The sequence below is a fragment of the Haliaeetus albicilla genome, chromosome 16, assembly GCF_947461875.1.
Source record: "Haliaeetus albicilla chromosome 16, bHalAlb1.1, whole genome shotgun sequence".
Taxonomy (NCBI): Eukaryota; Metazoa; Chordata; class Aves; order Accipitriformes; family Accipitridae; genus Haliaeetus; species Haliaeetus albicilla.
This window is the reverse complement of record NC_091498.1, coordinates 4,208,786-4,233,821: the sequence shown is the minus strand read 5'-3', so window position 1 is coordinate 4,233,821 and position 25,036 is coordinate 4,208,786. Positions and strand designations below refer to the sequence as shown.

Below are 25,036 nucleotides of genomic sequence, written 5' to 3'. Positions count from 1 at the left end.
GCCCTTCGCTTTGCTGACTGTGCTGTCTCGGATGGGTGTTATATCGTGAGAGTAGCAGAATGTATTTCTTCAAGTGTCACCGCTCAAGTTGGAAAGTGAAGGATGGTGACAGCAGCCTGGGAGAGAGAAGTCATCAAATCAAGGTCTTGAACGTGGCTGTGCCATCCAAGCCAGCCTTCCTGAAAGTCACAATTTGAGTTTAAAAAAATCCCTGTAATGGTAAAAACTACTAGTGTCATCTCCCCCCAGGACGGCAGAGTATCAGGCAGCTCAAAAATCACAGTTCCACACTCATCTACCTGCTGCCATGCTGGGCAACCCAAGGCTTTCCTCCCCACAAGAGAAGCCCATGGGCACACGGGTCCTGCGGGCCAGGCAAGCAAAAGCAAATCTATTTATTTATGTCTGAGTGCTGAGCACAGCAAAGCAGCAATTTTTTGGAAACCTTGCTTTCTTGCTAGCTGTGAGCACCACGTGGCTGACCTCCCCAGCCCCACTATGCTCCGCTGATCACCGCCCATCCATCTCCCCATTAATTGACATCTCTCCTGATGAGCCACCGGCTCTTTCCGCACGTACTCTCTCAAGGTTATTTTCAGCTCTGCAGCGTCACTGAAACAAGTTTGCGTCTCCAGTATTGCAGCAGCGGAGCTGCTCCTCTCCACTGTTTCTAACATGCACCATCATCTCTTCTATCCAGGAAACACAAATAAATCCTCATCACTGTACCTCCCCGCCACAGTGTTTGCAACCACGAATCACAATGAAATAAATGCAGCTTCTCAGTGAAACTTCTGCATTTTTTTGCAATGTCGATGTGTTTTCCCAGCCGGTGGGGCCACAGCTGAGCGAGCCATTCCTGATTTTTTCGGAGAAATCTTTACAATGCACACGCAGCCCCAGACATAAGATCAGTGACAGGCATTATGCTTTGCTGCGAGGGTGTGTGTTTGTTCTCTGCTTTGATTAATCAAGTTAACAAAGCTGTGCCGTTCCACCCAGCCAGGGACAGCGCATGCTCCCGAGGCCTTACTCGTTCACCCTACTGTTGTCATATTTACAGTGAAGTGCATTTATAGCAAATTAGCATATCTGGGGCTGGTTAAAAGGTGATCACTAATGGAAATCTGAGCTCCTTCCACTCTGTCAAATCCATCCGAGGTTTGCCTCCTAATAAATTGGCACCTTTGCCGAGAAGGCCTGTGTCTAACCATCTATGTGATAAAAGACCAATTGCTGACGTTTGCTACTGTTTTCCTTTCCTTTGACATTTCATTAAGCAGAAAATAACACCAGCAACTACAAATGTGCTCTCATTGACGTTTGTTGGCCATAATGTTGTGAGTTGCCCTGATTAAGTGAGTAGCTGGCAAGGGGGACGTACCCTGTCTCCAGGATGACAAAACTCCTTTGAGTCCTCCCACGGCCGTGCAGCATCTCAGGGCTTTGCAGAAAAGGCTGAGCCGCTCTCCGTTAGCTCCCCCGCTCAGAGAGTCACCTTAACTCACCCCACTGCCATGAGGTTGAGCTGTAATCAACCCAGACCTCAGATCGTCACTTCAGTCTGTCAGTAAAACTTCTAATTCATAGGCATGCTTAGGACTTAAATTACCACCGTCATTAACACTTTGTTAATGAGTCAATTAACATGATTTGGTATCTATGGAGAAAGGGCATTAGAAACGTGCATAGTATCAAATATTGCAGAAGTAAGTATCTGACCGTACCAGTATTTGGCCAGGAGCCGCTGCTGGTTGCAGTGAGTGTACGTACTCTGCTTGGTCACCGGGGATCGGTCACAGCAGTTGTGGTGTTACCCGTGCAAAGGGCTCTCTGGAGGTCGCAGACAGGACCAGCTCCAACATCATCGCACAAGCCTTCGATGCCAGGATGAGCGCCGGTGGGAAAGCAGCACCAGCTGGAGATGGGAAACAAAGTCTGACATGAAACACTCATTTTAACAGCAGCCAAATGGGCGCTGTTAAACACAGCATGGGGCTGTGTTTCTATCCCAAAGTTTTTGCCACCCAAAAGTAAGGTTTTTAAGCATCCTTAAGGAGCCTGGAGCTGCATCCAGGCCGGAACCGAGAGCCCCTTCTCTCGGAGTGAGGGATATTCAATCTCCCCCTCCCAGATCCCTGGTCTGGCTCATGTTGCTCCTCACCCGGCTCTGTACAACTGTGCACAAACACAGAGCAAAGCCCCAGCTGGTCTCACCTCCCTCACAGCCCCCCACAACGCAGAGGGGCAGCAGGTGGGCTCACCCCTGGTGGTGCCAAATTAACATGTTAATTACCATGCCCACTGCTAGCACGATCCTCACACACTCCCCCCAAACACCATGACCTGAATTTTCTGGTTTTTGTGACCTCTTTTGTATCACGCTCTGGAGCTATTCTCATAGCCCGGCTGTTTTTGCCTGGATCACCAATAAAATCAGGCTGACGGCTGCACACGCTGAACTGCCCGTGCTGATGGAAAACAGGCCCAGGGCAACGAGTAGCAGCAACTTAATTGCAATCACGGCCTGTCAGCCTCGTCAGCATGCCCGATCAGCTGCAGCTGATGGGCCAGGGCTGTGAGCTGAGCATGCAGCCGGGAAACCGGAGCTGCGTTTGAGAAGGCTGCAGAGATGGGACTGCCAGCCCTGCTCAAGCATACACACCACCTGCGCAGCATCTTGCTTCCAGGGATGCTCAGTGCCAGACGCTACAGAGGATGGTTCGAGAAATCTCCTAAACCCTAGTAATTAGAGGCTGGCTTAAAACTTAAAGCATAAGACTTAATGTCTCTTACCAAATTTTGTATGTTAATTAGCCCAGCTTTGCAGACTCTCAGGTACCAAGAAGTAAATCTCACTCTTTTTTTGGAGCTCTGCACACTTTTTGGTCTGAACAATGTCCTGCACAGGAGGAAATCCCACAGCCTGGCTGCTCTCTGTGGCCAGTGCCAGTCTTCAAAAATCTGACACTGAAGGAGCTCTCGTGCTTTGCCCTCACAGCAAATTGTAAACGAGGCAGGAGCTCACGAGAACAGCAGCCTCCCTCCCTGCTCTGCTGCTGGTGGAGGCAGTAAGTGCCTTGTATGCCCCGTCACTGAGACATGTCCCCCTTCTTCAGAGGGAAGAAAGGCTCCCGTGACCAGGGTAGGAAGCTGAGCTGGGGAGCTGAGCAAGGTGGGAGGGATGAGGGATGGAAAATCCACATCAGCATTGCTGTTGTCTAGGGAAATTGGAAGCTAAGCTTGTTCCCAGTGTGTGTTTGTGGTTTGTTCCCCTGCGGACTTGCTTTTCGTCCCTCTGCAAACATGCGTTTGCACACCCAACACATCATCCCCTGCTTCTTTCGGGTGGCACAGCACAGCCCTGACTGCTGGGCTGAGCTGCGGGAGCTGAGCGTGCCCTCAGACACTGGGAAGCAATCCTGACCCGGCAGGCAGCAGCCAGGGGAGCAGATATCCTGAGCATCCTTTCCAGCTCCATCTCGTCAACGGACGAGAACGGTCTCGGGAGAGGCTGGAGTGGTCCCTTCCCATCCGCGTGGCCACATCTCCAGGGTCACGTCTGCTCCTGCAACGCTGCATCCTCCCAGGGGACAGCCCCGTCGGAGCTCCCCCAGTTTTTGGCAGATGGCAGCTGAAGTGCCGGGGGATTGAGCACAGCCCCAGGGAGGATAACTGGGAGCTGGGCAAGGACGCTGGTCCCCAGCCACAGCCTTGCTGGGCACAGCGGGCTGCTTTGGCATCATGGTGTTTGGGATAAGCCCCTGTCACACGCTTGGGCCACCAGTATGTGGGGCAGAAGGGGCCACCCAGCTCCCAGTGCCAGCTGCAGCCCATCTGACCCCTGCAGATGTGATCTGCGGCAAAGATCAGGGCTGGCATAAAGCACTCGGAGACTTTGGCTTAAAAAATACTGAGCGGCGGCAGCGGCTGTAGCCACCGCAGAAGGATTCGGCTCATTTTTGCTGCCTAGGAGTTCGATGCCTGGTTGGAGCTAATTATCTGCTTTTCCTCTGTAGTTAGGGAGAAAGTGTCATCTCCAGAGGGTGAACCAAACCTCGAAGGAGATGAACACTCCTCGGAGGGGTCTCTATCTTCTCCCGTTGACTTTGCACCTAGGCCAGGCACTGAGCTTACATCACATTTTGCTTATTGACCAAAGCAACAAGGTGCACCCCAGCTCTGTGCGTGCAGCCCGGAGCATCATCCCACCACCTCCTCATGCTTTCTGTTCTTCGCGGTTTGTTTGGCCAAACTGATTTGCCAAATGAGCATCTAATTCATGAATAGTTTAGTTCCCCAGGAAACGTCTTATTTCATGGTGAATTTATTATTCACCAAAAAGATTGCTCAGCTTTAATGCAGGTGGAGAGGAAGAGTTATTCCTCATGTGTCTTCTCCAGTGGCTTCACCAGGTTCAAAGCTTTTAGGAGGTTAAACCGCGGGGTACAAATTCTCCTGGCAAATGCCAAAGAGGTAGCTGAGAGTGAAAGTTAGCTTGTGTTGATTTTAATTATTTTCCCAGCATAAGGAGAAGGGACCAGGCGCTCTTTGAGGAGTTTAGTCACTTATTTGCGTTAATTCTGCTTTTTGTCACAAGGAATTCAGTCCTCATCTTAGGCTTGTGTTAAACTGGATTAGTTTTACTGACAGTGCTGGAGCTTTCAGATTGATACTCGCATAACTTAGTTATATAATACAGCAAAGATAAAAATACATCACGGTAAAATATCAACTGTTAGAGGAAATAACTAGAGTGCCCACACATTTAATGCATTCTGAAAAAATGGGGAGAGGAACCATGGTACTGTAATGCACAGCGTTCTGGAGCATCTTTTACCAGAGGATATCAAAGCAATTTACAAATCATTACTTATTTAAGCCTTGTCACATGCTGGTCACAGAAAAGAACAATGCTGGAAGTAGGGCACGAACCCAGGAGGCATCAGCAGAGACAAGGAAATATTTAAACTAAAGAGATTTCCAATGGGAAATGCTGTTTCACCAAGATTGAAACATTTTGCTGGAGCATATTGATGTCAAGAAAGTTTTTGACAGAAAAATTTCAAAGCAATTCAGAATCAAAATGGGATCTTGCTCAGTCAATACGTGGGAGAGGGGCTGGAGGTTTTATTTTAGTACAAGGTTTACTATGTCATGTGTACGTCCCGTGTAAATAGTTGTGGCTGACCTTAGCTAAATATTTCTTTTCAGTCTGGCTAGTTGCATGTTTCTGAGCATAACTGTTCCAAGTATTTATTTCCATAATTTGGGGGAAGTTGCTGTGAATTTTCAACCTGATGTGAGACAATAAACATACCTTGCAATATCAGGATGACCTTTATCCTCCTCGAAGACCCCTGCATAACTCACTGCACTTCTCTGTACCCTGATCAGGAAAGGTTACTTGCTCCTGTGAAGACTCCAGAGTTTAATTCGGTTAAACCAAGATCCTTTTTCCAGGATCTTGAATCCATGTGCTGACAATTTGATCCCTTAAACTGCTGTTTTCGAGGCTCTGATCCAACATCCTAACCTCTTCAAAGACAAGCGGATCAGGGGTCTGCAGAGGGAGAAGGGAGAAGGGATGGTGCATAAGACACAGCGGGGCTTTCCTGGAAAACAGACCCCATCAGTCACAACTTATTTGTGCCCACTATCAAATCCAAATCACGCTGCTTGCTTCTTATCCTGGAAGAGCGTTTACTTCTCATCCCCTGATGCACTTGTGGCTTCTGCTTGCTGGGATTACAGTTCAGCTCCTTCCATTCCTCTGCCAAATAAAAAGCCCAGCGCTCCCATCAACCCTGCCTGCACCAGGGAGGGCAGCCCGGGGTGGTCTCCCAGCACCAGGTGCTTGCTCTTCAGCTCATGAGAGTTTTGTGAGATTAAAGGCTGCACAACACGACTCGGGTTCTCACCAGCATGTGGCTGCAGATTAAAATCGGGAACCCGGAGCTGCCACCGCACCCAACCCTGCCCCTCTGCCAGGCACTGCTGCCCTGGCAAACCCGTTGCATCCCCTTGTGCAACGGCTCCTGAACTGCCGTAAATGAAATGTCCCTGCCTCTGGGTGGTCACATCCATCAACAGGACGGGGGCACCTGTCAGCCTGATTTTAATCCACCGGCACACGTCTGCTGGGAACCTCTGTGAGGCCAACATAAATCAGCGTGGTTCTCTGGAAGGGAAAGTGATGCTGTGCTGATTTACAGCGGCTGAAAGCATCTCTCTTCCCTGGTCCTACCAGATGGTGAAAACTCACTGCAATCAGCAGCGAGGCTAATTATCGCCTTGCCACGGAAACAACCTTTGTGATTGTTTGATTAAAGACAAAAGGGACTCCGCAAAGAGGGGGGATAGAAGACGGGATATATTTCCAGCTCTGCCCCTTACCTGCAAGGTGATCTTGCTTGAGTCACTTGAACTGCTCAATTTGCTTCTGCTGGTCAAGCCTGCGGTTATGAAGCACCAGGAGCAGGCTTCCAGGTCAGACTGAGCCAAAATGTCAAACCAGTTCCCAAATGCAATCAAGGTTCAACTGAGGTTTTCAGTGCCTTTTGGGAGAAAGAAAAAGACAACGGTCATTTCAGAACGGTCTTTTCTTAGGGCTATTTAAGCTTTTTAAACCTTTTAAATTATTCACCAGGAACAAAACAAAAAATTCCATTTTGAGACAACTCTTTGAACTGCCCTGCTTAAAAAAAACATCAAAAAACCCCATCCAGGCACTGAAAATCCCCCATCCTTTCCAGCTGAAACCTTTCCACCTGTTCAACCCAAAGGATGAAGGATGTTTGCAGGTACATACCGGACTGCTGGGATTTTGGGCTGCCTATGCTCTACTCCCCCAAAGGCTGGCTGTCGCTCGTACTGTCATGCCTCTTGGGATTAACCATCAGTGCCCGGTACCCTGATGATGTGGCCATGTGCCTTAGGGAGGTGAACACACCTCACACCCATGTGGATATCTTTGTGTTTTGAAAGAGTTGAGTATCATGAGCTGAAAAACAGCGATGAATTTGTGTCTCAGGGATTATATAGATACATATCCCTCTGCACATACACCCCCCCCATACATACAACCCTCCATGACTGCACTGGGTCCAGCATCCCTCCCTTTTAGAGGCAAATCTTCCCCTATAAAATAGCCCTATTGCTGAGATGAGGATTTCTTAGGAAAAAGCCTGCAAAATCCATCCCTTGATTTTTATGTATTTCCTATGAAAAAGGTTTCATCCTCTTCCCATCCCCTAAAGCAAGCTCCTGGCAGACTCTCTATCCCCCTCATCTCACGTCCTTTGCTGGTGTGGCAGCCCTGAGCAACACTTCTCTGTCAGGTTAGAGCAGACGCAGATAAGGGAATTTGTAACACAAATGCCAAGGGAGTTAATTTGAACTGCATGAAAAGCCACGACCACCTCATGTAATATTACCACTCAGCTCAACTATAGTGTGTTCTTAATTATAACCATTTTTCAGTTTTTCCTGAAGAAAACTCTCTGTGTTGCCTTTCGCATCTGCCCAGCAGTGCTGTCTCTGTCCTCTCCCCTGTTACATTACTGCATTTAAGATGCTATTCCTCTCTCTCCAAGCTTTCTTTGCAGGGCCCTTCTTCCCCAGGTGCTTCCACCCAGCCAGCTTCAATACCTCCAGCACTGCATCACTTGTGTCAGATTTTGCTATTGCTGGTGTTGCTTTACATTCAGGTTGTACCAGAATGCAAAATTTAAGGTGCAGACAGGGACAAAACCATCACGGCCATGTAGACGTAAAGAAACAGATGGGCACTGCCTTGCTGCTCTGGTTGGGCAGATTTTGAAGCTAATAATAATTGTAAACATTTCCCTCCATCTTGTTTAATCCTTGTAATCTCCTTACCCTCCAGTACAGATTGTTGTTTTCTTTGTGTGCTGAGATCATTCCTCGTAGTCTGGACATCTCTGCGAGACCTGTATGCACTGCACATTGCCTTTGGTGAGGTATACCCAATCATCCAGACAAAGACTTCGTTAGGGATTTCTTTCCCAACAAAACATCCCTCAACCTTCCCATGAAGGAGGGGCAGGCAGGGCTGTGGCAGTTCAAAAGATGCCAGCAAGTTAAAAAAAGAAAAAAACATTTCACGATGAGTACATCCAGAGAACAGGGGTCACATTTTATTCCCAGTTTTGCTCTGGATGTGCTTTGTAGCTTTTGGAGTGGCCAGTTCTTACAAGCCCTGTTGTTTTGCATACAACCCCTAGGGTTATGTTATCAGATTACAAGTCTTCCCTTGCATTAAAACATGAGGTTTCTAGATTTTTGTGGTTGAAAATATGAAGAACAGAAGTTCAAAAATCCAGACAGCAAGCAGAGAAACCTGACTTCCCCCCCCCCCCCTTAATCTTTAGACTCAGGGGAGGAGCTGACTCTGGGGTTTGTGAGCTTTTAATAGTAATACTGGAATCTGGTCACGTGGCTGATGAGCGTGGCCCTCCCAAGGCTGAGTGCTCGGGTCTCAGCTAACCACAAAGCGAAGGGCAGGCACTGACCACTCTAAAAAGTCACTGGATCCTTTTCTGGAAAACAGTCTTGGCCTTTGCTTTTTTCCCCCGCTGTTGTAAAGCAAGATCATTTTCTCATTTTAAAGTGATTTGAGATCCCTGTGTGAGAGGTGCAGCACTCAGCGGTGATAGCGAGCCTGATTCTCTTTCTCTCACCTTCAAGCAGAGCCAGTGATGGGAGGCAGCACCATGGACTTGGCCGACAGCAAATCCACCCACTCTGTATCTGGAGCGCAGCGTTACAGGGAGCAGCAGCTTGACCCAAAGAGGCTCTTCAACCTGGGAGACAAAGAGATCTTATCCAATTACTGGAGGATGAAGCTGGATAAATTTGACTCAGAATAGATTGGGGGTTTTTTTGTTGTGTTTTTTTGTTTTTTTAAGAATGAAGATAATTGGCCATTGGAACAATTTATCAAGGATTGGTTCGGATCCTCTAGCAGTGGAAAAACTTAAGCTGAGCCTGAATGCCTTGCTGAAAGGGAGAATTAAGTCCTCCCTGTGGCTTCTACTATTCAGGAATTCAGAGTGGCAATTCCAGCCTTCCCCTCTGACCTTTTATTCGCTAAACTGGCCGCACGCTGGGTTTCAGGTTGTTCCATGCCAGGTGCATCTGATAAATCAGTTTGTTCTGCATCTAGCTTCCCTTTCCAGCAGCTGCCCATCTCCTGACCATATGGCAGAGCTACACATCCACCCGTGCCCCTGAACTGCTCCTCTAAAGGCTGCTGGTACCTGCACCGTCTTTATATCCCGTGCCTCAGACAGCACCAATTCATATTCCAACTCGATGCTGGATGTCATTCTGCTCTCGTTTGTACAGAATCAATTACATTTCTTTGGAAATCTGCTTTGAACCCCGCTAGGACGTATAACAAACCAGAATATGGGTATTGATAATTCCATGTTAATAACTTAAAAGAAGAAAAATAACTGTCCTTGAGCAAAGACAGAAGATGTTAGAATAACAATCTCCCCAGGGCAGGGATTATCATGTTTCTCATGAGCATCTTTGGCACAGAGGAGCAGTCCCTGTTCTGCCTCTGCCGTCACAAATGATACAGCTAGACTCTGGGCCCTCTCCTCCAGCCCTGAGACCAACAGGAGCTTTACTAACCCCAAAGGAAACCGGACCGGTCCCCGCTTTTAGCTCTGCCACCACTCTAAGACAGCAGCCACCCTGCGCAAGTCCCGTCCCGGGGCTAATCCCAGCTCCCTGCAGCCCTGGGACAGGTCCTGGAGACCCCAGCCCCAGTTCCCCAGGGACTGCCTCTCCTTGGGAGGTCCTTTCCTATGCTCTCCTGCTGGGAAGGGAGGATCTGCCACACCGTAAGCAGTTTGGGACAGTGAATGCATGTGTTAAGCCCTGCTGCTATTTATGGTGCTGTTTCCAGGACAGATAATAATAATATCATGCGACAAGTGCGTGACCACCCCAACAGCAAACGTGGGGTTTGATTTGCAGCTTTAATTTGAGACTGGCTAGTGCCAAATGCTGGGTCTTCACATTATGGCATGCTCAAGCTGTCCGACTCAGATGTTTGGGGATGCAACAGAGCATGCAAGAATAGTCATGGACTAATGTGCATCCTCTGGCCCCCCCGGTCCTGTCCCCCGCCGCCCAGCATACCAGGTCCCTTCTGCTGCCTCTCTTCTGGGAAGTGCCTCCGGCAGCCTCAGTCCGATTGCGTGGTTCCTGATCCACCAAAAGCAGATTATTTCTGCTGTACCATATGCAAAAGCTGTCTATGTATTTACAAAAGTCCATTATTTCCTGTTACAAGCTCCAGCTCCCCCCCTCCCCAGTCCCAGCTTTTCTACCATATCTGAGAATGAAAATAAAAGAACAATGAGGAGTTACCTGGAAAACAAACAAACAAAAAAAGGTGAAAGCCAAGGTGAGGCAGGGTGATGTCAGTCCCATAGCAACAAGAGGTTTCAATTAATCACATGTAAATTGAGATGCAGTGTAAAGCAGGAAATACATTCAGCAGGGTGCTGGTGGCCAGTCCTCAGTTGTGCACCTGGCTAAGTGGAGAGAAGTGGCGTGGGAGCTGTGCCCTGGGGCTCTCTCCTCTCTTTGGCCATCAGCCCAGGGTTGCAAGGGGTCATTGGCCACCCTTCAGCCCTGAAAGATGTGGCTACATCAGGTACTGCTTCTACTTAGAGAGCAGAGCTAACCGGACAGTCTGTCCTTGCAGTGGAAGAGGCATCATGGCACCTAAGTTCAGGAATACAAAAAGTACCTGCACGCCATATCCTCAGGGATGAGGTGGTTGTCCTGAGGAAGAAGTACGCAGCCGCTGCCTGCTTGTCCACCGCAGCAGACCCTGGATCCAGCAGCTGGTTTCACCCCTGCCTGGCAGAGCAATGAGGTCCCGAAGATACTCAGTTCCTACAAGTTTCATGCACCCACTGGAGGTGGGTGAATTCAGCTCTTTTCGGATGCTAGAGCTGGCAAGGCACAAGCCTGTGGGGAACCAGTCCATCCACCGGAGCAGAAATAGGACACGCGCATTTGCCCCTCAGCTACGGTGGCAAAAGTGCTGAGCTTGAGCCATACCCTGGTGTCCCCAAACTGTGGAGAAACCCCCAAAGCTATGTTGGGAGATTTCCCCACTGACCCTGGGGGAAGGAATGCAGGGTCCGGCTGGCAGAAGCCCAGCAGGCTTTCCATCCAGGAGAAGGGAGCTCCTTTTACTGGTGCTGCATGGAAATCAAAGCAGGTCCCACCACTGCAGGGAGAAATGTCTTTCCCATTCATTCAGTGATCCCAGAGGAAGCCAGGGCTGTGCAGCAGCCGATGGGAGCGTTTGACTCCGTTTTGCTGAAGTCCCGCAGTGTTTGGTTGTTTCCAAAGGTGGCATCTCCACTTGCCGGGAGCTGCAGGTCAGGCAGTGCAGCTCCCTCCGGGCTGTAAACCCCCCCAGCCTGCCTGCCTGGGAAGATATCATAAAATATTGATTATTCTCAGCACACTCCTGTCCTCCAGACGTGTAGCAACTCACTCTTCCTGCAGTCAACAGCAAAGCAGAGGCCCCTGCTCCTGAGCAAATCCTTGCTGGGTGAATGGAAGTGCAGGGACAGGTAGGTCGGTGAATGCAAGAACAGGAAAGGGCTTTGAAACTCAGAGAGTTTCAGACCAGAAAGGTCTGGGCGTTTTTATTTTAATGAGGAGAGAAATACAGCAGCTGAGAAGCTTGTAGGGGCACTGGACAGTTGATGTGTGTGCAGAGGGATGCAGTATCCACAGAGCAGCAAAGTACCTCGTCTGCTTGAAAGCGGGACCAGATGAAGTGCCGCTATCCTGGCTCGCTAATGCCTGCCCGCACAGTCGTTGCGGTAACGCTGCTTGAACCAATTGCCGAATTGCTGCTCTGTGTTCAAAGCAAGGTCTCTGCAGAGCCGGGCCATAGGTGCTGCAGGCTCTGATGGCCCCACATTAGCCCCAGCCACAAGAGGACACACGACCTTTCTTCAAGCTCTCGGCAGTCAACAGAGAGGGAAGGGGTCCTACAGTCCCCTCCTGCCAGAGCCAGCCCCGAAGGCGAGAGCACTGGGGTCACTGCTGACATCCAGCGTACGAGCAGTTTCTCGGAGCGATGCTTCTCCAGCCTCTCTTGCCACATCAGGAATGACTGTATCTTGCTCCTCACAGCTTCCCTGGGGCATTCAACACCCACTTGTGTAGACAGGAGCACCGAGGGGACTTGTCCTGGCCCGCCAGCCACCGGCATAGAAAGAATCTCCTGGATCCCATCTCCTGCTCTAGCCCTTAGGCATTTCTACGTACCCAGCTACTGATTTCCACAGATCCACCCTCAATCAGCATGTAAATTGGCTAGGAAGTCAGCCTAATCCTTTCGGAAGAGCCCAGCTTTGCTGGGAAACTGCTGGCGTGCAAAGCAGTCCTGCCCGAGCCGTCTTTGCAGCCGGGTGCCTGAGTCTCACCGGCTTGTGGGTCCTGAGGCAGGCTCTTCTCCTCCACACCCTTTATCCGTCTTACTGGTGAACGGCAAAAATATCTCCCTGAAGAATTTTGGAGAATCCCAGAATGGGGAGATGGAAGGGAGAGGAGAATGGAAGTATTGCTGCAAAACAGTCTCAGGAAAAAGAGGTCAAAGCACCTGCAAACGAGACAACACGTGGCTTTGCTTCTTCTCTCAGCCCTGCAAACTGCTGTGTAAGAACTGCCTTTTTTATTTGGAAATGCTACTGTAAAATGGGTCCCAATGGTGTTTTGAGAGCTCACGGCTTGGCTACGAGCAGGAGCATCAACAGAGATTGCTGGGATTCCCAGATGGATGGAAAATGTGTTTATTTCTGCCAAGGCATTTTCTACGTGCTCTCTGCATTAATCTTGTAGGAAGTGGCAGCGAGACAAGAGGAGAACACATTCAGTGGGGGCCTGGCAAATCTGCAGTGTGGTGTTTCTTCCTGCTCCAGCCCTGCTCCTCTGCTGCACAGCTTTTCATCTGCAAATTCTGTGATGTTGCTGCCAAAAGGGAAACCCAAAATTCATGGCCAAGAGGATGAGTTGCAGTGGCAGAGAAGTTGTTTTGTATTTGACTGCAGCAAGTGGCCGCGCCAGGCTCTGATCTTTTTCCTCCTGCTATATCAGAGGCTCGTACATACTTCTGTGCTGCCTGGAGGAGCCAAAAGAGTTGTCCTGGCAGGCATGTAGAGGTGCTTACCACCCAGCCCTCTCCTGACAAGTGCTGAGGGTCAGTGCTGAAAGCAGGACCAGGACACGCAGCACAGTCGAGGATGAGTGGGGCTGGGCAGAGGAGGATGGGGGCAGCTCCCATGAGGGGCACCAGCAGGGAGCAAGAGCATGTTCTAGCCCTTTTTAGCAGCCACTTCAGCTGCTTACCAGCACTCACCAGCTGTGGTTTTAGCAGCTGATTCTACCTGGCTGGGCAGGACAACCCCCTGCACATCTGCTGCCACTTGAAGCTCCTCTGGAAACATCCTCCTTGGTCGCTTTGGAGATTTAGCACACAGCTTGAAGGAAGAGAGAGGCTGCGAGTTAGAGATGGGGTAGGGACCAAACAGCAGCCCTTGATACAGGTTTCTAGCTGCCTGCAGTGCTGCAGGCGTGCTGCAGAAGGAGTATGGAGACATAGAGCCTGCCCCAAAAGGCTCCCAATCTAATCCTTAGATGTGATCATGACTGATAAATGATAAAGTAATGAAGAAAGGGCATTAAAAAGATGATGAAAGACCAAAGGAGACAGCAGTAACCCTGCCGACTTGCTCAGCTCTGATGCAAGCTCCTTTTGACAATTCAATTACTATGTGATGCTAATTACCGAGTTGATGGTATTGAGCGCCAAGGTAGAAGGGCACTACAAGAAAGGGATATTGATAGGGAAAGGTGGCAGTAATAGCACTTCTTGCCCAGAGAGATGCCAAACTGCATCAAGGGAGCACTGAAAAGGAGCCAGATCTGGGGTGGAGTGTGGCGGGGGACAGTAACGTTGGATGACAGCTCAGAAAGGGAACGATAATGAATGTGATAGTTGTCTGAAACAGAGGCTGATCTTGCACAGGCAGAAGGCAATTAACCAGGAGAGGGTTTCAGATCCGGGCTGGCGTAGATGCCTCTCTGCTGTCAGCCCTTTAAAAGCCTGCAGCTGGGCATTTGCACTTCTCCTCTCAAATCTGGTGTTCCCAGCTGAGAGCAGTCACCACACAGTGGTCAGGGACCAAACCCAGACTTCTGACATGTCACGAAAGAGCCCAGGGACTTGTCCTTAATCAGACGAAAGCCACTGAAGGGTTAAAGTCACTCCACTGTGCCTCAAGTCCCATTGCTCGCTGCAACATGCATAACAGTGCCTTCCCTGAAAACAAGGTCACCAACACGCTCGCTTTCACTAATTCCACATTTAAAACACGGCTTCTCAATCAAAGAGATGCTATTACCCACAAAGCAGCTTAAATTGTCCCTTAGATTTAAATACAGCCTGTTGCATAAAACATCTTTTTATCAATTTCACTTAGGGCTGACAAGCGCTCCCCCGCGCACATCCTTTTAATAACGTCAGTGCGCTTCACACAGCCCTTAAGTGCATTCCTCTGGGAAGCAAATACCCTTAAGGGCACCTTTTGTCATTGTTCGTTTTCTCCAGTTGCTGAAGAGGGATCGTGCAGAGAAGCGCTGGGCTCCTATCGCATCACGTCGCATTTCAGGAACAGCACTCTGTGTGCAGTTTCCAGGAGGTGGGTGGAGGGTGCCAGGCTAGAAGAAACATCCTCAGCTGCCATGCAGGGCGTGAGAAAGGGATATTTTGCTTCTTCTCCAGCCCACTGTCTGCCCAGTGAGAAACCCACGTTTGAGTCTGTGTCTGGTATTGGCGAGCAGAAATTTAGAACACTGTTGTGGCAAGGACAGACCTCCCTCCCTAAGGATGCTCTCAGCAGCAGCAAGCCTGACACGGGGACTTCACCACTACAGCCCCAGTTGCCCACCTTTGGCAAAGGAGCATCAAATCCCCCTACCCAACACTCCAGTCGCTGTGGCTCTGCTAGTACTGTGTTACTTATCTGACATCAAGTGATGTGCTCTTTCCCAGAGCAAGAGGCACGAAGTTTTGAGGTAGGTTGGGGAATCATTTGGGAATCAGTTGAGTGTAGCACTCTAGCACTTCAAGAGGAATCAAAGGGAGAAATAAGACTAATTTTATAAAATTTTATGGGGAGAACAGGATGGAAACAGTGTTACCTTGTGGCTAGTGCGCTGGTCTGGCGTTTGGGGAACTCTGGTTTATTTTGGCTTCTGCAGATGGGCTCGATGGATGACAATTGGCCAAAACGTTGGTCCTCTGTGTTTTAGTTCTCCATCTGCCAAATGAAGAGAACAAGACAAATGAACTGATGAGAAGTGCTGCATAAGATAGAGATTATGTGGTTAATTAACAATGGCAAGAGTTCAAGCTACAGACTTTCACGACATTTTCTCTCAGGCCATAACACTCTCCCCACTGCATGCTGGAGGGCTGGGTCAGGAGCAAGCCCAAAACCTCGTGCTGCCAGCAGCTCGGTGCTGGAGCTGGCCTCCCATGCAGATCATCCGTCCGTGCACCGAACCCAGCCTGGCTTTGTAAGCAGGCTTGATTACAGCATCACAGGCACTGCCAGCAACCGAGGACCAGACAGAAAAGGCATTGACTAGTCAGGCTGTTAAAAACTGCTCGCTGCTGGCGCTGCAAACTTGTATGGCATCCGGACATTGAACTGGACTTCTCAGCAGCTGCTATACATAAAGGTTGGCGATGGAAGGGATTGGAAATACAGGAACCTTTTTTAAACTCAAATTAAAGGAGGCTTTTTTAAAAAGACAAAAAACCTCCCAGACCTCATTATTTAAAAAAAGTCCATCAGAAAGGTAGTGGAAAATCTGTATTGCCTGCTGTTTAGTTAAACGGTTCCCATCTTGTCATTAGATGCTAGAACTTGGTTTATCAGAAGAACTGTGCATCTGTAGAACAATTGCTTTCATATTAATGCCCACAGGTTCCCTGCCAGGGAGCTGTGCTCTCCATCAATTTTTGGCCATCTGTGTCCCCTTTCATGCTTTGGGGTTTTTTTCCCTCCATTTTCTGAGCTTCAGGCTGACATTTGCTCTCTAGGATTAGGAGGTCGCCATCTTCATCACTCTGAGAGAATGGTTTTCATCCCAGAGTCTCCAAGCCCAGCTGCCAAAACTACCATGGCATTAGAATTGCTTGTGAAGGGATGCTGGGAGCTTTGAAGTCTCACTACATTCAATGGGACATAAGGATGCTTTATACCTCTGCTGGATGAGGCCGTATGAAACCATGGCTGCCTTCCTTGTTCTCCGCTGTTCCCTGCAAGGAGCCCTGGGTGAAGCATCTCAGGAACAGGACTAGCACTAACCTGGGAATTGGATTTTGGAGTGAAGCAGAAGTGGAATGTGAATGGACCCTGCAGAGGGAAGCTGAGTGGAAGGGAGAAGGTCTGAGGCAAGGACAATGATCAAGGGCTGGTCTGTAGAACTGGAGTAAAGCAAGTTTCAGGTGACTTCTCCAGAACACTTTGGCTGTTCTAGGTATCAGACATCTGGCTGTCGTCTCTTGAAGCAGATTCATACGAGTACAGTTCCAGCAATATTCCCTCACTTGTGCACAATCTGCTGTGGTCCTGCTGCCTCATGGCAGTATATTTGCCAGGCAGAGACCAGACAAGCAAGAACACTGGGAGAGTCAGCCATGAAGCCCACTTACCAGGTACTGCAGCCCGTGTTCCAGAGAGTCCTTGAAACCATCCTGCTAACTGGATGCAACTGATGCAAATGAAACGTGTTTGCAGCTGAAGTCCAGTGAGCAGTGTCACAGCTTTCTTTTGGATGCAGGCTGAGGCTTGACAGGGCCAAACCTTTGAGAAATCAGTTTTCTTTTCTTTTTTTCCTTTACGAAGAGAATTTCAAAGTCTCTGTGCATCTTCCTCTGCTTGCCGGCACAGCCAACGCCGCCTGCCATCCTCCTCTTTAAATCAGCACCCCTGTTGTCATTGCAGAGGTGCAGAGTCAAGACAGCAGGAGCACAAACCAGACAGATTGGGGTTAGCACCAGCTACGGTGGCTAAGTGGACTGACGGATGCTTTTAATAACCGCAAATGCTATTCTTGGTGCTGATGATTTAGCAGTTATCATAAGATACAGAGGGAATTAAAATGAATCTAAAGAGACTACTTACTTTTCATCTATGCCCGCCTGCTGCCCGCTGGCTTGGCTCTGGCTCACGCTATTACTGCAGGGAGCTACCACTACCTTTCAGCAAAGAGTCAAAATCCACAATTGCTTGATTTAACAGCTGGAATATTGCAGCCTTCCTTCTGTACATGGTCATCCAAGGTCACTGAAAAACATTGCAAGGTTTTATGTTTTGATTTTTGTTTGGGCTGAGAATAAAACCTCCTCAGAAGCAAACAACACAAAACTCATGACCTAAGTTATGTCATTAGTTACTTGGTTAAATTGCATTTTTTTAGTAACTCTATTTGAGTATGTGTGAATTTTTCAAACAAACAATGGGTTGCAGTGTTCCTTTTTAGTCAAGAGAGATTTTAAGGCCAATCATGAATGGTGAAGTAGCCCCTCTCCAGGTTTGGGTGAAAAGCACAAGGACACAATCCCCTTCACACAAGTATGAACTGTCTGAGAGCCAGAGCCCTGGCTCCCCGACCACAATTCTAGCCTTCCTGGATGAAACTTGCTGCCCTCAGTGTTAGCAGTTGGTGTCTCCATAAAGATCCTCTAAGACAGCAGAAATCCTTGCACTGAAAGGTTTCAGAAAGCAGAAACATTGGGTCTTAGGAATCTGTGAGATTTTAATGGTTTTTTCCCACCAGTTTTGAACAGCATGCATGGGTCCAGTAAATCCATTTCTACTCATGCTCTGAGCACTGCAGAAATACCCGTAAGGCCCTTGTCTAGGTGGCTAACAGTGCAAGTTCTTAAGCATGCATGGTACTACAGCAAAGACAAGCCAAAAAATGAGGCGGGGCCACAGAGTCAAGAAATTAGGCGATTGCAAGAGAACAAATGCGAGGTGAGAGACTAACTGCAGGACCAAAACAAGCACAGCTCTGAAGGCAGAAATAGTGCGTATTACAGGACGAGCGCAGCCAGAATAGGACAAACGTTGCATCTCTGCTATTAACACCCGTCAGCATGCAGAATACTGCCTTGCAGGCGATCCCATTTCAGTGGCTCAGTAAATCCATCAGCTGATGCCCATCAGCAGTGGCACAGTAGCTGCCTGAGCTCACAGGGACCCCATTTGCAGGGTAACACACCCAGGTTTTGGTGAGCAAGGACCAAGCCATCGCTCAGCAGGGGCAGAACCCGCCTGCCATCAGTCAGGGTGGCTTGGCTGGCAGATGGCACCACACCACCAGTTAAGCACTACTGCCTTCAAGTGTGTGCTTGCAGCCTGCAGATGGGACTATCTGAGGGCAGACAGGTCAAGACTTGGCTACAACTGATTATTCCTTTAGATTTACCAGTGCTGGCTAACATGCACTAAAACTACAAGCTCCTGGGGCAAGTCAGGCACCAAAAGATCCATTAAAATAAAGCAGGTTAAAAGGTCATCTTTTTGCTTCACGGACAACGGAAAGGGGCAGGGAGAACCCAGCTTCCAGGCATTTACTATTGTATTTGTTCATTGCTCTCCAATAATTTGAATTCTTGCATTCATTAAATCAGCATTATCAATTCTCAACATTACCGCTTGCCTCATTTCCTCTCTCCTACAAGATCTCAATTTATTCCATTCAAATCCTCAGAGACAGCTTCCTGTGTCCCTATTCTAACCCTCTTGAATGTTTAACTCTTCTTCTGGTACACCCCAAACCTCCCAAGGAGCAGGGGTCACAAGACTGGCTTCCCTGTGGATCCCCAGCCCTTACATCTCCGGATGGGGAAGGAACAGCCTATTCCCTGATCACCAGCCTGTGCTTTCCTTTGCCTCCTGGGTTAGCTTCTCCACCTGCAGCCCCCTGTGCCCTTTCCCCACGGCTTAGGCATGAAGTTGATCTCTCAGCTGTAATAAAGGGGAGTCAAGTTTTGCACAGCCTATGGACACAGCCCCACCTCCCCTCCACTGGGATATTCTGCCATTGTCTATTTTGAAAGAGAGGGGAAATTGTGTTTGGAACACTGAAAGCATCTTAAAAATGAGGTGACATTGTCGGTGCTGGTGCTTCCATGGCAACCTGCATTTGTTTCTCAGAGCTGTTTCATAATAATTAATACGCCACTTCCATTCACGTGGCCCATGTTCAGAGTGCACGGCACAGCCCCCACTGGGACTTTCCTCGGTCGCATGAAATATTTATACCAAAGAATCAGAGAAAGAACTTTTCTGGCGTGTTCTGGCCACTGGGACAAAGCAGTGACACACAGACATCCCATCACCCCCTTGCTAGCGGGAACACATTTGCTGACAGTAGCTGGGCAGAGCCCGTAATGACATCCCTCCCACGCGATGACAGGGCAGCCAGAGAAGCCCCGGTCCTGTTGATCACACCAGACCAGAACAAGGCAGCGCTTGTTACACAGTCACAGCAACAAATCCAGGATTCTCCTCTTCATGCACCGGCAAATGCAAGGTGCCCTACCTCGCCACGCTGCGCTGACGTGTCTAGATGTGACCAAAAGTAAGGGGATTTGGAGAACTGCACCGGCAAAATCCTTAGGCACAGAGTAACGTGCATGTCTTGCATTCCCTCCCTGCTGCACGCTCTGGGGGAGCGCTCAGCTGAACGTGGGAGGGCGCAGGGGAGAAGCAGATCAAAGATGCGGTCGCCTACCATCGCAGTAATAAAGACAAAGCTGCAAGCGGAGCCTGCAGATGTACTGTCTCTGGGCTGCGATCCTGCCAGATCCCACACACGGAGAAGCAGGCTCTCAGCTGGCAGAACCTGGATAGGGATTGCCAAAGAAGATTCAGGTGCTGCAAGCTGTGGCTAGGAAAGCTTCGGTAGGTGCTACTACATAGTCTTAGCTCCAGCAAGAAGCCAAGGGGGTTTCCTGCTCCAGCAACTCCAGTCTTTCAGGAGATACATAAAACCCAGTGATTAGACCCAATATAGCTATCAAATATCCAATGGCACTTTCACAGGAGGAGGAGGGCGAGCCCAGGGTCCTGGCTGAACTCCAGTTTAGATAAATTCTGCCAACCTTCATTCTTTCTGCGGCTTCAATTGGATACAGGATTTGGAGGCTTTTCTCTGCCGAGATGTATTTCTGGCCCTTTTTCCTGCTGACTGGACTCTTAAAATAACACAAAAAAAAGCGCCAAAAAACAACCAAATGCCCCCAAACCCCCCACCAACCCTTCGTGTGAAGCCTGGCCTGTACCCCATCAGCATCAGTCTGGGAATAAACTAGTCATCTTCATAGGCTCTGAAATGTACTTCACAAAGGCACTCACGTATGAAGTCTGGGTAAGATACGTAAAGATCCACAAGTGTCGGACACTTCCTAAAGAGCCTGGTATAGCAGATGTGCAAGCCAAGAACTCTGCTTTCCCTCGTTGACCTTTCTTCTGCTGAGTGAAATGCTCAAATGGGGGATATTAAGTCATCAACAACAAGCGTAAACTAGGGTAGCGAAAGGGAGAGACCTCTCGCTGGAGCTGTGCCTTGGTATCATTTAAACAGGCTTGAGAGGCTTAATTGTAGGCTCTGGCAGAGTACAGACGGGCTGCTTCACCCCACGCTCGTGTAGTCACAGCTACGAGCAGGAACTGCCCCAGCTCCCGGAGTCACAGTCATTCACTGCTTAGCAGTGCTGGTGTAACTGAAACATTCCCATGTCCCTGTGAATTATCGTGAAAAGAGGGCTGATAAGTCTCAATTGGCTGAATATACAAACCCCCTGAAGTCCCAGACAGTGTGTGTTTGTTTTCTTGCTGCTGTGGCTCCTGTTGTCAGAATCTGTCAGGAGATTTTGCTCTGTATTTTGCTACGATGGGAGCATGTGCAGCTTGGATTCAGCTCAATCCCCTTTCATCAGCTAATTTGAAGCTGCAAAGCAAGGGGCCAAAATCCCAGGAGACAGAAGCTGTTCCTTTGAGCCTGCCTATGAACATTTAAGAGGTTAATGAAGAGATCCCCAAAGTGGAAAAAATTGCATGGACAGTCCATGAAGTGCAAGAACTTTCCTCTATCAAAAGGTCAGAATTATTTCAGTTCCCTCCCACCTGAATGACCTCTCACGATCCTTTATCAGACTGACAGGGCTTCTCCTGGCGCTACGTGTCACAGGAGACATCTCAGAAGTCCTCATCCTCTTCTTCCTGGGAACAGTGCTTTCATAGCAGAAACTTCCAAAGCCCTTGTCAGTTCTGAAACATAAAGCAGCAGCTTTTATTTCTTCATGTCAGCAACCACCCCTTCTGGCTCTGCTTTTACATACCAACTGCCTTGTTTACTATAAAGAAGGTTCTTACATTGTGTCCCTTCTTCACTTGAGGTGTAGCTGCACCAAGGAGCATTTGGCTGGCTGCTCCCCTCGTTTTTGTTTCTGATTCTTCACCTCTGACAGCAACTCACCTCTTGATATTTCCCCTCTTACTACGCTTCCTTTTGCAAAACACACTAGTTTCATCCCTCTGATGAAGCAATGAGCTAGGGAGTGTCTACAGGGACTTGCAATATTAATGACTAAAACCCAGCAGCTACATGCAATGCTTTACTCAAAGAGGGTTTTGTTTTGTTTTAAATTGTAAAGTTAAACATCCGTTCTCCTAACAACTACAGAACTTGGCAGCACTGTGGCAACACCCTTCCTACAAGGCTCTCAAGGGTTTTTCCTCAAGGTTGTACATTATCATCCTCATTTTAAATAGGAGAAAAAGTTCAAAGCACAGACAGGTTAAATGCTTTGCCTGAAACCACAAAGAAACTGAGTAGCAGGGTTGGGAAAAACTGAGGTCTCTTCCCACCCTTAGTACTACCAACCATCATTTCAGGAAAATCAAAATGTTAAGCCAGATTCTTGATGTCCTTTCCAATTAACTTTCAGTAGAGGAAAATAGTCAAAGCACAGGATTTAGTATTGAAACACTGTCATAAGCTCTGGCTAGCCTGCAGTTAACTTGCCCCTACGAGATCAGATCAGAAAGGCTCAGCAGCATGCCTTAGACCTAGAATTAATAGAGAAGCTCGTTCTTCAGCTGGAGCAATGGGATGCCCATCTCTTTTGGAGAAGATACCTGCTGGTGCCCTTCAATTCAATTACACCTAAAGATTGTATATGGGCAACCGCACACAGAGGTTTCAGGATGACACCCTTCACCCCAGCCGCACACCAGGCTGAGTTTTTGCAGCACAGATTTTTGCTAGACACTTCTGATCACATGCCATTTCAGCACAGATTATGGGCGTAAAAACATAGCATCCGCTCATTTCCTTTGCCTATCTGCTGTGTGTTAATTGAGCTCTCAGGAAACCATGCAGTGCAGTCCTTTGGGCTGCAGAACACTACAAACCACCCTCAGCCTGAGGTTCATTTTCAGGTAGGGATACAGAATGAAGTGCCCATGCCTCACTCTAGGAAGCACAGTAACAGATGTTAATTTCTCCCACTTAATTAAAAAGGGTGACCTTTTGGGTTGCAGCTGTCCTATGGCAAAACAGCTCTTCCTCCAAGCTCGTTGTTTAGGATGATCAGGCGGAGTGTAGTAGAGAGCACCAGTGCATATCATGAAGAGGCAGTAATTGTGCTTTCACCTGCTATTACAGAGACAGGTTTTCTACTCAGGCTTGCAGATGACCTTCTCCAATCAAACATTAACTTTGCAGCAAACAATCATTAGGGAGCATTTGCAGGCTTTAATAATTAACACTTTTATTAATCCACTGACTCCACTTCAAGCAACAGGTCTCCAAAATTAATTCTCATGCCATTTAGAGGAGAAAGAAATGCATACCATTTCAAGGCAGAGAAGGAAGAAGGTATTTAGATTCCACTGCACTTTCTAAAGGTACTGGATCTGCTCCTAGAACTGTAATTATGCAACTTATTAACTGAACTGCCAAACATAAGGCTAAGTAATTTTCAAAGCCTGGGCTTTGAGAAATAGTATTACTGGCAGCCATGCAATCCAAAATCCAATCAAGACAGACCACAAACTTTCAACAGGCTGAAACTCCATCAGCTGCTCGTTGGCTGCAAAAAGCAAGGGAGATGAAGAAAGAGGTCCAGCTAAGCAAATTAACTCCTTTAGAATAAGGGACCTGCTTCTCTAGAGAGCCAAGAAATAAGTGGAGGGAGATGTACATCTTCAGAGCTGTACTGCATAGAAAGCCCAGCTGTGAGGGAATAACTTCTACCTGTCAAGCAAGATAGCTCAGCTCAGCAATTGCTTTGGCTTGTGAGACTCTGCAGTTGTGCTAAGAGCCCCAGGAATTTTAAAGGTCAAAAAAAGCAAAAGGGACCCCAAAGCATGCTGCTGCTTAGCTGCCAGTGATGATTTCAAATCCCTGTCCAACAGCTCTTTTAAGTGCTATCACAGAACAAATAAAGTTGCTGTTTCACAAGCTCACTAGAAAGTCAACCAGATCAGATACACAAGCTGGGAAGAACTCAACAGTATATCTTACCTTTACTTTTTTTGCTTCCTCTGATCACCATCTATTTAAGAGCAGGGCAGGCACCTGGCTGGTGCAACTGAAATACAAAGAAATTGCAAAGCAAACTCAGCTAAGGGCAGAAGGGAATCAGTTAAGTGTTGGTTAATGTAACTACTATTAAACATGCAATGCTGAAAAAAAATAAGGAGGAAGTGCTGAAAAGATTCTCCTGTTTAATCCTTCTCCCTCCTATGTTTCCCCATTGTCTCGCCAGATCAGTTGCTATGGGGCAAGAAGCTGCCTTACTATTTTTCGTTTAAAACACCCTTTTTGCTGCTAGTCACAGTGACAGGGCTCAGAGCACAACCTAGTCTTGCTCAGGGCTTTGCAGAGCTCTGCTTGAACCACAAGATAATGCTCCTTTTTGAGCGGCTTCATACACGTGGGATAATTAAACAGGCTCCCTCTGCAGTGAATAACTCTTGCCTTTGTGTTTGAATACTTGAGGAGCGTTTTGACTTTCCAAGTATTGCTGCCGTTTAGAAACACAGCATGAGAATCAGACTGTTAATGCGTTACTTTGTGCCATAGTATGTAGTAAAACTCATGGTTTCAGTTCCTCCAGCTTCTCCCGTCAATGCCTAAGTGCGGGTCCTGCTGTTCTCCATCACATTACTACGTTCCCCTCCCTTTTTCTTTAGCTATGGTAAATCAGAAACAAATTAAAAAAAAAAAGAGGGACCAGAAGGTATCAGAGTCTTTTGTTAAAAATATGCATATATTTAAGTTTTCCTTTTATTGTTACTAAAGTTTTGCTGCTGTGGGCAAGCTAAGACATAGGAGGAAGCCAAATATTTTACAAAATATCTGCCAGAGAAATTCCTACCTGTAAACTATTACATGCACCCACTGCATTCCTCTGTGTCTGAGCCCAGTGAAGTCCCCCTCAGAAATACTGAATATTTTAATAATGCTCTAAACTTTTAAAGCAGCAATAAACATGGAGTGAGCTTTAAAATATTTCCCTGAGAAGCCAAGAAACAAAAATCCCATTTTACAGATGGGTAAGAAAGTAGAGAGAAGTTAAACAATTCCCTCCAGGATACATACTCATCATGAGAAAGATGGTATTGAAGTTACAACGATCCTGGTTTCTTGGCATCATTCAAAACTGGCCATGACCCTCTACAGCCCAATATACAAAATAAAGTTTTTGTAGCAAATCAGAGCAGATGAGGTACTTCACAAGCAAAGCACAAATGACAAGACTTATTGTCTGAGAAAGAATAATGCTAATTTATTTTCAGCCAAGCCTTTTTGTTTTAACAAGTACCACTCAGTTTGTTTTAAATAGGCTTTAACACTAAGTAGTTCCACAAAC

At 47.9% G+C, this 25,036-nt stretch overlaps 1 long non-coding RNA gene across 1 annotated transcript; it reads right to left on the bottom strand.

The window, feature by feature from the left end:
* Positions 1 to 4,256: 4,256 nt before the first annotated feature.
* Positions 4,257 to 20,629, bottom strand: LOC138689212 (uncharacterized). The gene is made up of 7 exons (XR_011328049.1): positions 20,511 to 20,629; positions 17,268 to 17,429; positions 15,274 to 15,392; positions 8,703 to 8,825; positions 6,812 to 7,003; positions 6,397 to 6,557; positions 4,257 to 5,563 (listed from the first exon to the last, which is right to left on the bottom strand). It is a non-coding gene; the product is annotated as an uncharacterized lncRNA (long non-coding RNA).
* Positions 20,630 to 25,036: the final 4,407 nt, after the last annotated feature.